This window comes from Mercenaria mercenaria, chromosome 1, assembly GCF_021730395.1.
Source record: "Mercenaria mercenaria strain notata chromosome 1, MADL_Memer_1, whole genome shotgun sequence".
Lineage (NCBI taxonomy): Eukaryota > Metazoa > Mollusca > Bivalvia > Venerida > Veneridae > Mercenaria > Mercenaria mercenaria.
In genome coordinates, this window is record NC_069361.1 from 82,908,725 (window position 1) to 82,923,643 (window position 14,919).

The 14,919-nt window shown below is 35.5% G+C and overlaps 1 long non-coding RNA gene across 1 annotated transcript; it reads left to right on the plus strand.

Moving 5' to 3' along the window:
* The first annotated feature begins 6,313 nt into the window (after positions 1 to 6,313).
* LOC128559853 (uncharacterized) lies at positions 6,314 to 14,252 on the plus strand. The gene is made up of 2 exons (XR_008372683.1): positions 6,314 to 7,887; positions 13,143 to 14,252. It is a non-coding gene; the product is annotated as an uncharacterized LOC128559853 (long non-coding RNA).
* Positions 14,253 to 14,919: the final 667 nt, after the last annotated feature.

The window sequence follows — 14,919 nt, forward strand, 5'->3', positions numbered from 1 at the left end:
AGTCCACAGAGTTCTAGGGCATGTCTGAATCCATTTAAGTTCTTAAACAGAAAAAAATAATGTGTAAAACAATATTCAACCATCACATAACATTCATTGAGTCTATATAAATAACACACATCTCTCTGAATGTTTGTCCGAATTCTAAAACCATAAACCTGGGTTTTATCAGGTCATTCTAAAAATAGACACAGGGGCTGATTAGAGAATGTGCTATTGGCTTCCTGTGCAGTGTAGGGTAGAATACGAATCTTAACAAATACATATAAGGCACTCGAAGATCAATCACCATTTTCACCGTGTCCAACGTATACGCTGCATTTACGGCGAGTACGCTTCATACATGGTATATTGTACGTTCCATTACCGGCATTTCCTGTTGATTTTGTCAACATCCTATGTGGTGCGGTAAGAAAATCCACTTATTTTCATCTAAGTTCAACGTGTTCAAAGAAGCGATATATTCAGTACGAGCTGCAGATCATTCAAGCTCCCCGTGGTAATGTGATTTTTGTCAGTAATTCTCTAGTTTCTTCAAACATTCGAGTAAACTGACGTGTGAAGTCGGTTTCGAACTCGGACGTTCACTTCCAGGTTCATTTTCTGTCTCTTAAAATCATTCTATTGATTTTTCATCTGTTTAACGCGAGAATAGTATAACAAGTTACAAATGAAAATATATATCATGGCGTAAATTCATGTTTTAGGGGAGCTTTATGCCAAAATTAGCGATGTACGCCCCATAAAACGGCGCGTCTACAGAAGTACGCCACATAAAAAGGCCGTTATATTTATAGTAACTGATTACGTATGTCTTCACTCGCATCTATTCTTTCATTTTATTTACACTTTTTAACAATTATAAACGGTTTTGGAATTACATAATGTAATAACAGTAATATTAATTATTCGAAAGATAAAATAAACATGCTTGTTTTGTATAAACAGTCCTGGTATAGAATTGCCCGTTAAAGTTTTTACTTGGGAATCATGAACATTCCATATATTTTCGTAAAGTAATCTTCGGTGTCGGAACCTAAAACGAATTAAAAACTGAAAATGTATTTCACAAGTAACATAATGTCGTATTTTCAGGTAGAGTGCGAACAAAACGAATACTGCTAGTGTGAACATGGCCTGTGACTTCACAACCTGCCCCGCGTCTGGGGTAGGTTGTGACAGTATGCGGGGTACACCCTTACCTTTCAGTATGGTATAGCAGTATGAAAGTACATGGCATTTAACCTTAGGGAAATGCTGAATTTCATAATATATCTTATGTCGATATATCTACATGATAACGAACTGTCAGAACACAAATGTGTAATACGTCAAAACTTACTTATAGCGGTCAAAATCCGGCGGTATTCCAAACACAGTTTCGTTGTCCTTTTGTTTACAATGCTTGTGCTTTCCAAGAAGAGTATTTGAAAAAAATGGCGTTTTTAAAATATTTGCAAATGACGTCTAAGCTCTTCAATAAATATTATAAGTCACGTGTGGCACAACCAACCCGTGGCATATTCAACAGCTTTCTCCCATACTTATCTGATCAAACTAATAATCATCATTTCTTGTTCATTTCCTGAATGAAAAACACTTGTTTCCAAGATAACCGTGGAAGAAATTGTCGATTTTTCTTCTAAAGTAATAAGAAGAAAGAAAGACATATTTCCTGTTGTAAGTGATTCCAGAAAGTAGAAATGAGCCATGCTATTAGAAAACCAACATACTGGCTTTCAGCATGGATCCAGACCAGCTTGCATATCCGCGCAGTCTGGTTAGGATCCATGCTGTTCGCTTTCAAAGCCTATTGCAGTTAGAGAAACCATAAGCGAATAGCATGGAGCTTGACCAGAATGCGCGCATGCGCAGGCTGTCTGTATCCATGCTTGTCGCAAAGCCACTGCATGTTTGTTTTCTGATGTTGCGGCTCAAATCTACAAATGAAAACAATTAAAATTCGTAAACTATGTTACATGCACGTGAAATAATATAAGAATAAAATCAATGCCAATAACATTGCGTAATACTGAGACACCACTACGCCATCGTGTAATGTGTTTTCTACATATGTAATTTTTTCAGGATACGATTCTTTTGTAAGCTATCGTAAACGCCCGAAAATATTGGCGAAGATTAATGAGTGCCAGGTAAATGCTTATGGACAACTGACTGAAAATTATTATACATGATATCTAATTGTGAATGTAACTCTACAAACACAGTTATTTCATATACATGTATTTAGTCAAGTTTATTTGATAACATTCGACATTAAAATAAATATTTTAAAGAGACTATTTGCTAGGAATTTATCATGGTACGCAGTGTAGGGGTTTAGGTATCCTCCTCGGAAATTCCTTACAATACTGACAGTAACTGTTGCATTTTAGATAAAGATAACGGCCTTTTTATGTGGCGTACTTCTGTAGACGCGCCGTTTTATAGGGCGTACATCGCTAATTTTGGCACAAAGCTCCCTTTAAACATGAATTTACGCTATGATATATATTTCAAATTGTAGCTTGTGATACTATTCTCGCGTTAAACAGATGAAAAGTCAACAGAATGATTTTAAGAGACAGAAAATGAACCTGAAAGTGAACATCCGAATTCAAAACCGACTTCACACGTCAGTTTACTCGAATGTTTGAAGAAACTAGAGAATTACCGGCCAAAATCACATTACCATGGGGAGCTTGAATGATCTGCAGCTCGTACTGAATATATCGCTTCTTTGAACACGTTGAACTTTAATGGAAATAAATAGTTTTTCTTACCTCACTATACGAGATGTTGACAAAATCAACAGGAAATGCCGGTAATGGAGCGTACAATATACCATGTATGCAGCGTACCCGCCGTAAATGCGACGTATACGTTGGACACGGTGATTTTACGTAGTGGACATGTTAGAAATATATACACCATCCAGAAATCTGAAATCGGAGAATGAGTGAGTGAGCTGGGTTTTACGGCGAATCGACACAAAATGGTCATATATCGCCGAGAAGTCATATCGCAAACGCCAGCTGTAAAGCATAAACATTTATGCAAAAATTTAAAGCATACCTTAAATTATCCATGTAAAAATGTAAAACACACTATGCATTATGTAAAGCATATCTAAATAGAAAAGCATATCTAAAATCAGTTATGTAAAAATGTATATACGTATGTGTTAAAATATCAGCTGCAAACCTTGCAAAGTTTAAAAAAGCGCTAAAGACGCATTATTTCGTACAATTCTTTGGGAATTAATCTCACTAATTACCTGGTAGAATAATGTAGGTACTTTGCCGGCCAATCAGTTACTCTTATCAAGAACTCTAGTGTGACAGAATAATATGGGCAGTGTTTTTCTATGAGATGTATCGTTGATGTTCTTCGGACCGTTTAGGTGGGGATTGACCCAATCATCCGGGACGGTGGCATGCTGTGATGTATTTCACCGGCATCATACTGCTTAATTCTGTCTGTTCTATTCTGCTTTAACCCGTGTCTTTGATAGGTCAGTAAATGCTTTGCGATATTGTATTTTGTTGCATGTTTTGATCTGCTTACCTTTAATTTAAAATGCTAGGTATCTTACTACCGTAATTTTTGTAATTTTAAGTTCTTCTATAATAGTTCAATTACCATTTTTATTGAACATTATATAAATGTCTTAATTGTAAAGCACTTTTGAACGTATTTTTATATGAAAAGAGTGCTATATAAATGTGGTATATAATAATAATAATAATATGGGGTATATTTCGTTCAGTCCGAACAACAAATATAAAATAATGTTAAATAACATGCTTTCTATGACATAAAAAATAATTAAATTTAAAGAGTAATTAGTACAACACCGTGTTGTAATACAGAGTTTAAAGTTTAATCACTGGATGCATTTACATGAATATTTTTTTTTATTTCTGTAATTAGTGAAGGTATATCGATGATCATGCTTGGGGGAACCGATAGAGACCAAAGGAACATCGAAATAAAGGACTAAATCAGATGTTTGGGGATGTCCTTCGATATACCCTTAATACCCTGAGCAATTTTACACTTAACGCCTAGCCTTTCAATTTGAGGGAAAAATCAAATAACACAAATCACAGAAAGAAATGGTTGTTTCATATAAAAGACTGATCAGCATATAAAACATCCATAATACTCTATAAAACAATAAAGAGTTTACTGATATATACACTGAATTCCGGAAAATGACTACATAAAGGGGCCATACATTCGGACAGTTCAACGCCTTTTAAAACTCACTGTTACATATCTTCTATAACGTCCAAGAGCTGAATTTCCACATAACTAGATGAAACGTAGTTTTCAGCAATTGTTTACATTTATTTCTATACAAATGACATTGACAACCTTTCTGAGAATATTTTAAGTATCTTTCGTACGGGACAGTACGGCAGAACATGTAATGGTCAGGAAAATTGTTGGTAAAGATGTTGTTCGTTTATCAAATATTCTGTATTTGATGATATACTCCTAAACCTTAAACAGATTGCGATCGCAAAGAAAATAAAACCAATTACCACAACCTTCAGCGGGCATGGTGAATTTGAATATAAACTTGAGGTCATGAACAAGATATTACGCAAATTTGACATACTGAAACGTAATAACCATATGGATGAAATAGTCAGGCGTGTCAATTACCTCATGGGACCAAAATGCAAACTAAAAAGTTTGATTTCAAAGAAAAAAAAACGTCAAAAAACAGTCTGAAAGTATTAAATCTGTAAAGTCAAAAAGAGAGCTGAGGTAACTTGAATATACTTAAAGAATGTGAAAAATATGAAGCAAGATAGTGGTATGTTAACTTGCAAGTTAATAGACTTGTAGTCACCATAAGTGCGTGACGAAGTTTTTAAAATATAGCCGAATGTGAAACGGTGGAAGATAGAGAAAGTAACGGCTGGCGGAACAATATTTTGAACTTGAAACTCATGACGTAAAATGACACAAGCCCATCCTGTGGGTAGTCTGTTTCACTGATCTGTCTTATCGAATATGTTAGTATGTAGTATTTAACGCGTGGAAGAGTCTAATCCTGTGGGAAGTATGTTTCTGGTAAAATATGCTGTTCGTTGAAAGTAATGCTGACAAAACTTATGTGGCGAGGTTTCAAGCTACCCTGATAGTGGAAGACCCCAGCAGCCCGTCATGGCATTGTTTCAAGCACTAGCGGGCACCTGGATAGAACAACAAACCTCTCGTAAGCGGCCTTAGCCAGCTGGATGACCTCCTCACACCCAAACGAGGTTTTAAACCAACATCGAGGATGGTAAAGTGATCTTAACTACTCGGCTAGAAAACGAATAGCCAATACTGTAGAAAATCCGAAATTACTCATGTGTATAGTTTTATGAAACGATTCACAGATGAAAATAGATCTGACTGCGGAGAAGAGTCAGTAAAATCAAGTCAGCAAGAGGAATGCGCGATGACAAAAATGTATTGAAGAAAGCAGAAAGGCATTAAACTATGCGTAAATGAAACGCGTGACATTCCGTAAAATTGGAACTTCCGTGTTTCTTAAGAAACTGCCTCCATTTCTTGTGTCTGAAGCATTTGCTCACATTTGATCAGACCGCCTATTTGAAAAGAAAAAAAAACATCTGCAAATAAAGCACCCCAGTTTTAAACACGTGCGTTTACATGAACCTTAGTTTTGTCACAATGTTTTGCAATATTGTACCCGTATATTCTATTTCATTTTATGCTTTCGGATGAAATACCGGGATATAAGTGAAAAATATATTTGATAAATTCGAAGTGAAAAATATCAAATATATCTTTACAGTACTCCAGTTGAGACTACTTTAAATACATTTCCCCTTAGGGTGCCTCAGTCACCGTCACCCATTGCGATTATAAAGTTCAGTCAGAGTAGTTTCGGGTGTTCATTGAAACCAAATTTCCCTTAGTTTCCACCTCGCTTCGCGAAACAACAAGAGCACCGCCTACGGGTGCGGCCGCTCGCCTGCAAGTGTTGTACAGTATGTAAGAAAAGAGTGTGTAAGTACAAAAACGGCCATAATTCTGACAAAATGCATATCACAGTTATGGCTCTTGGCCTACACAGTCACTTAATGTCTCTGCCTCTCTGTCCGTCTCTCTGTCTGTCTGTCTGGATATTGTCCATTGCCATTTTATAATCTACTATTTACAAGTATGACTTAGTATATGGATACCCTGAAATCCCGAAAATAAGCCGCGGCTTATTTTAAATTTCCGTAAGGATTTGGTGGCTTATTTTCGAGACCGGCATATTTTTGAGTCCGGCGAACTTTCGAGTACATAATTTTTTACATTCGGTAACGATTTAAAAACCGGCGTATTTTCGAGTGCCATTTTTTTTTCATACCGGCATTTGATTTTTAGTAAAAAACATTGATGTCGGTAAATACTTATACTTCTGACATAATTACCCATAGAAAAAGTTTTGTCTGGCCTAACAAACAAATACACCAATGTTTCAATCGCCAAACCGTGAACGGGTATGAATAACTTACACAATACGTGACAAACACCGCATTGTGTTATCAATTTAACAGTTTTATAGGCTTTCTAATATAGCGGTATAATTACATGTACAATGATGTTTTACAAGTTGTAAAAAATGGAAACGCCAAAACAGAATCGTAGGAGGTATATGAGGGAATTTAAACTGAAAGTTGTGTCTCATTACAAAACGTTGTCAGTTGGAAATGTTAAAAATAAAGTACATGTAATAGACACAGCCCGACATTTTAACATAGAAGAAACTAATGTTAGACGTTGGCTGAAAGCTCAGGCGGACATTAAAAACTCCCTAAAGGGTTCTAAAAGTACCGGTTCGGAGAGCTTTATTTCCAGACATGGAATCTCAGTTACATCAAGAATTTCTTGAAATTATACAAGAAGGACTGAAAACAAAAGCTTGGTGGTTCAAATCCCGGGGAAAGGAACTTTGATACAAAAAGGTGAACGGCTTATTTTTGAGTACGGCTTATTTATGAGCCCTTTTTAGCCTGTAGTGAAATGGTGGCTTATTTTCGAGACCGGCTTATTATCGAAACCGGCTTATTTTCGGGATTTCAGGGTAGTTAAAATAGGAATTTTTCAATTTATGAATATTTGGAAATATGCGAGATTAAACTCATTCTCGCATACGGGACTTAGTCTAACCTCTGTTAGACGAGAGAGGATTAAACCATGATACGGATGCCATCGCTATATGAAAACCGCACAATGACAAGAGAAATATTTTTTTCTGGAATCTAAATGAGACACACTGAAGTAGTATAGAAACTACCGATTCTAGGCCAATTTGACCTCACTTGACCCCTCACCCTCTTCTAAAAAAACCCAATGCCGACCAATTCAAATTTAAAAAATCCAAAACCAACCAGTCTTAAAATACTAACTCAGTGCATTTGTACCCTGAAAATCTTTGATGAACGTAAGGTTGAAGGGTCAATCTGACCTCCACCGACCCTCACCCTCTTCTAAAAACCCAATACCAGACAATTAAAAAACATCTGGTTTATGAACGTAAGTGGGTTGAAACACCGTCTACCCACACAATTAAAACCCCCCGCAAGTTTAAATCCATTGAAAAAACATATATTTTATATAAAATATATTTCATTTAAAACACTAAGAAACGATTTTCAATAGTAGTGCCCTTATTGATAAAACACAACGCAGTAAATATCGGTCAGGTTGCCATGGCGCTGAACAAATTCATCCGATCGAGAGAGTTTACCGCACGAAGTGACAATCGATATGCTAGATTATTCTTTACAAATGTCTGGACGTAAATAAACAAATAAGTTTGTATTGTTGGATATACAACAGAAATAAGCGGAATTAAACATCTAAAATGTAAGTTTAACTTGTTTTAGATGTGTCTAACTATTTACCCACCACTTGAATATTTTAATATTGATGTAAACAGTTTATTTATACATTGCACAATACAGTCCGTTTACTAGGTCATGCGTGTTTTCTACTTTTTGATTATGTTTTGTTTAAGCTTGAGTTCACGTTTTTCTTTTACAAAACACGTTAAAATATGAAACCCTGAGTTAAGATTATGAATAACAAACATGATGTTTACTAATTACTACTGCAAATACCTATGCATATCTGACAAGGTACCGGTCTATCTCAGTAAACAAAGGTTTCTATATACCAAAATGTTTGTTAGGATGTGTAGATTACAGAACTGCATGATGCAGTTGTATCATGTGTGGTAGATAACTGATATTCAAGATGGCGTCCAAAATGGCCGCCGAAAATTGTTAAATTTCTGTATATGGAGCCTTATGGATATACAGGGGTGCTAAATTGTATACATCTTATTGAAATACACTAAAATGTATGTTATGTTGTCAAGAGGATAATAAAAGGGTTATTTTTATGAAACATCACTAATATCCAAAATGGCGTTCAAGATGGCTGCCTAATTGAGTAAGATTTTTGTTTCAAGACTTCGTGGACGAACTGGCAATGATATAATTCCTTTAACAAATAGGGGCCTCCGTGGCCGAGTGGTTAGAGTCGTTGACTTCAAACCATTTGCCCCTCATCGATGTGGGTTCGAAACCTCATTTGGGGCGTAGAATTCTTCACGTGAGGAAGCCATCCAGCTGGCTTACGGAAGGTCGGTGGTTCTACCCAGGTGCCCGCTCGTGATGAAATAGTGCACGGAGGGGCACCTGGGGTCTTCCTCCACCATTAAAGCTGGAAAGTCGCCATATGACCTAAAATTGTGTCGGTGCGACGTTAAACCCAACAAATTTAACAAATAATCAGTACTGTCTTTTGGAAAAGCATTTACACATTTCACTCTCTAGATTACAGAATTGCTTGATGCAGTTGCATCTTGTGTGGTAGATAACTGATATTAAAAATGGAATCCAAAATGGCCGCCAAAAATTCTTAAATTTCTGTATATGGAGACTTATGTATATACAGGAGTGCTAAATTGTATATATCTTATTGAAATGCACTGAAATGTATGTTATGTTGTCAAGACGATTATAAAAAGTTATTTTTATGGAATATTACTAATATCCAAAATGGTGTTCATGATAGCTGCCAAACCTACCTATCTATCGATGTTTACTGCCTCGCGCCTCTTTATGGGCAGGGTGCACGACGGGTATTAGTGAAGAATAAAAGTTAAACTGCAAGAAGTCTTCCAGACAAAGTGAAACTATGAGACATAGCATGATTGATGAAATGTTAAATACAGTAATAGATCTAGAGTAAAAGAAGGTTAAAAACAATTGTTATATTTAATAATGGAACAGGGCCAATGCCTGCTTGAAGGATTCAAGATCAGACAGAGTCGCAATATATGGGTAGTCTGTTCCATAGGAAGGTGGCTTGAGGGAAGAAGGAGAATTTAAAGAAGTCCGTGTTGACATGAATTTGGCGGAGACTGAGGGGGTGCATCTGTCTGGTAAACCTGGCTGGGGCTTCTTTGTAAGCTGGAAGCGGGATGGCTACAAGATGGTGATAAATCTTGTAGAACATGACCAGTTTGGAGTCTAGACGTCTCTTCTCAAGTGTGCTCCAGCCTTAGGTGTTATGTAGGTCCGTTACGCTAGCTACTGTATCGTGAATGATCGTTTGTAATCCAATCTGACTGTGTGTCGCTGCACCATTTCCAGCTTATGTATTTTAACCTGTGTTTTGGGGACCATACAGATGAGACGAATTCTAACTGTGGTCTGACCTGTGTTTTGTATGAGAGTGCTTAGACGTTTTCGTGTTTTGTTTTGATGTTATGTTTAAGGAAACATAATGTTCTGTTTGCATTTGTTGTTATTCTTTTATTATGTGTGTTCCAGTTGACGTCGTGGCTGATGTCGACACCTAGGTATTTTGCATACTTAACTGGGGACAGTGTTTGACCATGTAGTTTAAATGGGCTTTTTGCTACGTGTGATGTGAAGGACCTGGCACTTGCTAAGGTTAAATTCCATATCCCACATTTTCTCCAAGTTTCGAAGATCAGTTTGTAACATTTGGCAATCTGTGAGGGAGGAAACTGCAAGGTACACGGCTGTGCTATCTGCAATTCCTGGGAGGTGACTGTATTAGGGAGATCGTTAATGTACAGTAGGAAGAGCAGATGTCCCAGGACAGAGCCCTTGGGACCCCTGGTGTGACAGGGACTTGATCAGACATATGACCGTTGACCACGACAGACTGGGATCTGCCTATTATGAAGAACCTGATCCAAGACCCGATTTGTTTGGGGACACCATGTTCTTGGAGTCTGAATATTAATTTAAGGTGGTTGGCCTGTCGATAGCTTTACTGAAGTCTAGTAGGATAAGGTCGGTTTGTTTGCCTGAGGAAAGATTCCTTGATATTTCATCAACAAGTTCTATAAGCTGGGTCTCACAAGATCGTTTTTCCCGGAACCCGTGTTGCAGCTCATATAGAGTGGTCTGTTTTGAGAAGTGTGTGGATAGGCTAGAAGCAATAATATGTTCTAAGAGTTTGCATAGAACACACGTTAGAGATATGGACCTATAGTTTGCGGGGTCACTAGTACAATGTATCACTTTTTTAAAACCGTGCGGCAACATTTGTCTTCGTCCATTCTGATTGGAGTTGACCAATATTTAGGGATATTTGAAAAATCAGTAATACTATGTCAAGGATCTCATATCGGAGCTCCTTCAGGACAATGGGCTTAATCAAATCTGGGCCAACAGCCTTATCCACCTGTAGGTTTTGGGTAAGTTTCAGGATACCTCTGGGGTAAAAGGCAATATCAGCCATAGTTGGGTATTTGGTTTTTCCATGGGCATTCTTACATAGTTGGGTCAGTGAGAGTGAAGAAACTCCGAAAAAAAAAACAAACTGATACTGTTTATTTAGTATGTTTGCTTAACCAATGCATTCCGAGTTAATTTTACTAGTTGTCTGTTTGATGTCAAGAATGTTCTTGATGTATATTTCATAAGATAACCTAATTGTTATTGTTGGATGAGGTGTTTGATGGTTTTGAATTGCCTGTAATATTGATTTTGACCTCTGTGCAACTTGACCTTTTGATATTGAATAAGATATTTGTTTCAAGACAACAATGTTATAATTCCTTTTATATCAAATAATCAGGATTGTCCTATGGAAATGCATGTACACATTGCACTCTTTGTCAACACAAATTGAGTGTATTTCATAACAGATTAAACAACTTGGGAGATAACCTGTTAAAGATGATAGACTCATCTGTTACATTCAACAGTTCACAGTTCGGTTCTATCTTTACTCAATCGTCTATCTACTCTAACCATTATGAATATGTGTTTATCACTGACATTAATGTATATGTAAAACATTTACATGACACACACTGATTGAAGTTGGTATCTTATCTAATCTGTTACTATTGCTTCATTAATAGACTCGATAAGCCGATCTTATGAAAGCACAGAACAAAGTAATTTAATAACATATGTGACTGAGTTTTCTAATGCGAAAATGAAATGTGCAACACGCCTGACACATCTAACTAAAGCGGATCTCTATCATACATAGTCTTTGAATGGACTTTGATTAAAACGGAACAGAAAATATAACAGTCTGGGGAAACTTTTTACAGCTGCCACTAAGCACCTTTAAAATATTCTCTTCGTTGCATACTTTGTTTTGTACTTCAAGGTCACATGATTGGACATTGCAGATATTAATATCACCAAGAAACAATCAAGACAATATAGAAGTTATATTTAATTTCTGTCTTGCCCTGTTGAATGTAAAAACATATGAACTGCTGTGCCCTGTCCTGATATGATTTTAAACAACTGCAGAAAGAATTCAACTTGTCAAAACAAAGATCTATTAGCAAAAGGAGAAAAAGGAAGATACAGTACAGAAATAGAGATATTATAATGAGAAGGACAATTTAATTTGGAATAAGAACTTCCTTAGTGTATTGGTTAATGTTGCTAACTTCTAATCAATTACCTCTCCCACCCCATAGTTGATGTCCTCATCAAGTTTGTCCTGATATCTGGGCGATACCTGTGAAGCCGTGAGACTCACATCTTGAGCAAATTAACCTTGGACGTACCTCTAGATATTTTAGGCAATTTGGGGTTTCAGTTCCAAAAAAGTGATCCAAAGCTACTATGGAACTACTCATTGACAAATACATTAAAATGGAATCAAGCCCTCCTAGACCGTTTGGTTTAATTTTTATACAATGTTTCTGTATAAATTTACTAGTTTCTAGAGTTATATGAGTTACATATGACTTGCATTTGTACTTCGTAAAATGTCTGAAAACGGAGGTGTTCTTGTTTTTGTTCGTATTCTACTACTTTTGAATGAACAAGTTATGACCCTTAAATTAAGTTCAAACTCTACATATAGACAGTACATCTTAAAAGAAAATTGTCTTTACAAGAAATTATTTATGCGCCTTATACTTTATAGCTGTTTTCTTTCTAAGATTTTTTCATGGCAAAAATGGTAACAAGGGAAACAACTATGTCAAATACTTGGATAGATAACCAGCTGGGGAAAAAAATGTATGTTGTGTACCATAAATAAAAATGTTTAAGAAGTATTAAAAGGGACCACCTGTAGTTAATCTATTTATGCAATATTGAATACATACAGAGTAAAACCGTTTGGAAACCCTTATGCAATGTACTATTTCTGTTTGTTGTTTGGCCTGAACTTCCTTAATTATAGTATTATTTGTTTCTTTTTATAATATTACTGCATTTTTCTTATTTGTATCTTACTGTCAAGTCAATATCAGCTTAATAACACAATATGTATGCTATTATTTTACATGGAAAAGTAAATAAAAGTAAACCTACCTATTTTGGCGGCCATCTTGGACGCCATCTTGAATATCGGTAATCTACCACAGATATTGCAACTGCATCAAGCAGTTCTATAATCTACAGTTCCTAACGAACATTTTGATATATAAAAACCTTTGTTTACAGATGTAGACCGGTTTCCTCCTTAAGGAGGCATTATATTGCCTACTATCTGTATATAATACGTACAACGATAGAACAGAGAAAATTTTGTGTTTTTTAGAGATGAATTTCACTTTTACCTGCTTATGCTAATACGGTTTTTTTTATTTCAAGGATAATACCACTACAACCGAACTTTTGGGAGATTTAATAAATTTGTCTGCCCATCTTGGGGAGAACTACAAACAAGACGAAGCGTGTACAAAATGGATTGAACTATTTCATACAAAATATTATCCCAAACTAACAGACGCAATTAAACCCAAACCAAAGCGACATACAAGAAGCGATTTGGCGAAAACAATAAAAGAAGAAATTACAAAATCCTTTGGACAAGAAGAAATTCCAGAAAATTTAATGTGGATACTTCAAATATTGATAAATGTGTCGAAACTATTCAAAATTTACAACAACAAATATACAGAAACAAAAGGAATATTGTTTATTGTACGCATCAGATTGGATTTATTATTAAAAATTTAAAATCAAGTTGGCCAAAGGATTGTGCCATAGGACTTTATCTTCATAGCAAAGGCGTACCTTACACAGATTCCTACTGTCGAAACCTAGTTTTAGTTTATGAATTAATTGAGAAACATAAGAATTTATTGAAGTGTGCTTTAAACATTGGAACTTTAATCAAAAACAGGAAACTAATCGAAGAAATATGTACAGAGTTGGATTGGTAACAAAATCAACTTTTAACAGCAGGAATCTATGTTAGGATTTCATATACAATGTTCACATTTATTTATAGTAACGTTTACAATGTAAACGCGCGTCACTTCTGTATACCATGTTCAATTTTATTTTTATATATCTATACTTCTATTTATAGTAACGTTTACAATGTAAACGCACGTCACTTCCGTTCAAGTTTATTTTTAACATTAGTGGAATTTCTTTATGTCTATACTTCTATTTATAGTAACGTTTACAATGTAAACGCACGTCACTTCCGTTCAAGTTTGTTTTTAACATCAGTGGAATTTCTTTATGTCTATACTTCTATTTATAGTAACATTTACAATGTAAACGCACGTCACTTCCATATATGAGAATATAGTGTTTTAATACATTTTAACTCATCTTATTAAAATAATTTATAATTGTTTGTTCATTTACTCTTTGATTGTTAACTTTTAGTATTCTATACAATAAATCATAAATGTTTATACCATCTTGTAACATTTTAATGAAAAATAAACAATAATAACCACAAAGTGTACTTGTTTTGTCTTGATATTGTATGTTGTTATACTTGACTCCGGGTATATATTCAATTACCTCCTTCGGTGGAGGAAGTCCAAATGGGTCAAAGTACAAAGTACTTTTCCGAAAACCTCTAGTTTGATCAGAGTACATGTTATTTATATAACAAACCCAATGTGTTCCAGGTCCAACAGTCATCTAAATTTATAATTCCACATTCATTTTTTAATTTTGTTTATGGTAAATTATTTCTACTAAATACACTCCTAAAGTTTTTAATTTTCAATTGTTTTACCCATTGTTCAATTTCAAAGTTAGAAATAGGTTTGTTTATAATTTTTTTTTTTACTATAGGAATTCGTCTGTTAGGTCTCCTCTGAGAATCAATCTGTATACCCCGGCCATGTCCTTTACCACTTAACAAAGATGTAATCAAAGGTATTCCTAGACTAGCGAAAAGTGTACCCAGAAAGCCACCATTTTGTTTTTGTTTTTGTGTTAATTTAATCACCCCAGATCCTACTAGTTGCTTTCTTTGATTAGGTGTAAGATATGGTGATATTATATTTCTCTTATCATTAGCTACCGAAATCATACCATTCCCAAGTAACTTACTGACACCTGTACTGGCCAGCCCAGAGAGGGCTCCGATTCCTAGAGGAACTAATATTTTGGAGCT